Below are 2500 nucleotides of genomic sequence, written 5' to 3'. Positions count from 1 at the left end.
TCAGCAGCTTCCTCTGCTGGATCAGGTGTGAAGTGCTGACGCTAATAAAGCTGCATCTGTCTATTTATCACCAATGGCATCTCTCTCTCTCTCTCTCTCTCTCTCTCTCTCTCTCTCTCTCAAGAGTTTCGCAAACTCTGTTGCTCCATAAAACTCTATTAACGTATATACCTACGTTTCCAGACATCTTCTTACTGAAAACTTCTAAGAAAGTGACATGCAGATGTACGACTCAGTCTTTGCATTAATCCAGGGGTTCCCAAACTTTTCCAGGGCAAGGCCCCCAAATGGCATTAACATTTGCCCGAGGCCCCCCTTTTGCAAGATGGCTTTAAAACACATGAAAAATACAGACTTCTGAATATATCCCCCTTTTTTTTATTTTTATCAATAACTACATCTTACATTACATTACATTAGGAATCGATTGTGTGTGTGTGTGTGTGTGTGTGTGTGTGTGTGTGTGTGTGTGTGTGTGGTTGTCTGAGAGTGAGATAGAAAAAATCATGTATTTATTTATTTTTCACGCCAAATTTTTGAGGCCCCCGGGCGCCCCCTGGCGGCCCCACTTTGAAAACCACTGCATTAAACAACACCATCATACAAGTTCAAGTTTGCAGTTTATTCATCGTGCGCACAAAATGTTGTGAACTGAAATGCTTGTTGTTGTGATGCTCTACAGCTGCGCAGTACAAAATATATACATACTGAAGATGAAGGGGATGGAGAAGAAGAAAGAGGGAAAAATAAAGTAAAATAAAATGATATATAAATACTTATGGACCTCGAAATGTGAAGGATCTGGAGAGGTTCTGTATGGAGGAACGCTCTCAGATCCCTCACCGTGTATTCTCCAACCTCATCAGGCGTTACAGGAGAAGACTCAGAGCTGTCATCTTGGCAGAGGGAGCTAGCACAAAGTATTGACTAAAAGGGTGCCAATAATTGTTGCACACGTATACACAAAATGGCGGACAGTGACACAAGATGGCGCTGTCGCACTTCAGAACTATGAGCGCGTGCATTACTACTGCCGCTCCAGCACCGCTTTCTGAGGTAAGTTTGTTTGTTTGTTTGTTTGTTTGTTGTTATGTGACTTCTTAAGCCGTTGTTTATCAGCAGTTGATTAAAACCAGTTAACTTTGATTGTATATCTGTTTTGCTGTGTGTGGATTCTTACTGGACTTCCCTTTGTGGATTGTTAACAGTATTATTAATTGTAGGGAAAGTTTGATATGCTTTTTTAAAATGTGTGTTTTATTTATTGTTTTCCAGACAGTAAAGTTTCTGTTTAATAAGTTTATTTATAGGTGTATTCTATATTTTATCGTAATAATGATAATGTAATTTGAGTCTCATTAATAATTATGCCTTTAAAGCTAGCTAATCTACTGAGTTCAGCGCAGACCGAACACACCTCAGACCTCCAGACTGAACCCCACACAGGAGGGAAAAATGATGAAAATGATGGTAAGGAATTTATTTACGTCTCACTTAGGGGTTTATTTACTTTGTTTATTTAGGGAGCTTATCTTTTTGAGCAAATCGTTATTTACCTGATTTATTGTATATCATTTTGAGCAAAGGAAAAAATAGCATAGGACCATTCAAACATTCCAGAATTAAAATCATCTGCTATGTAATCTAATCTAATCTAATCTAATTCCATTCAGAGCCCCAGTCTGTGTTTGTTCAGAAATGTTTAATATTTAAGTAAATATGGAGTAACACCAGAAGGTGGCAGTGTACTCTATTTATTTGCATTAGGGCTACACTTTGGATTGTGTTTCTCAAATTCATCTGGGATGATCTCACCTGGGCTCACCTGTAAAATTATCTTTACAATTTTTGTAGTGTTTTTATCAATGCACATGGTCACAGAGCAGCTTTAGAGAAATCTGGATATGAAATTTAAATTGATCCCTATTGAGCGAGTGACAGGAGCAAGAGAAAATGATGAGAGGAAGAAACCCTGAGGGGAACGAGACTCAGAAGGGAACATCCTCATCTGGGTGACACCGGATCACCATTATTCTAAATAATTTCTCTTCTACACGCCCTGAGCACTTTATTAGGAACACCTGTACACCTACTCGTTCATGCAATTATCTAATCAGCCAACTGTGTGGCAGCAGTGCAACGCATAAAATCATTCAGACCAGCAGCTTCAGGGAATGTTCACATCAACCACCTGAATGGGGGTTTGAGACAGGCAGGTTCGAGTATGTCTGATCACCTGGGATTCAATAAAGAATGTTTCACTCAAGAGAAAACATCCAGTGAGCGGCAGTTCTGTGGACAATACCGTGTTTATGAATAATTTGACCCACATACGAGTCAGGAAGAGATCTTATTACTAAGACATAACAGTTACTGCTTTAAAATATTAGACATCAAACACAACCCAAACAGCTGCATTGCTGTGTTTTAGTCCTAGTCACCATTTATTCATTTTAAATTTCACATACTGTAGATGAACACATCGAAATGTGTATAAAAA

This window comes from Ictalurus furcatus, chromosome 28, assembly GCF_023375685.1.
Source record: "Ictalurus furcatus strain D&B chromosome 28, Billie_1.0, whole genome shotgun sequence".
Lineage (NCBI taxonomy): Eukaryota > Metazoa > Chordata > Actinopteri > Siluriformes > Ictaluridae > Ictalurus > Ictalurus furcatus.
This window is presented reverse-complemented; position numbering follows the sequence as displayed.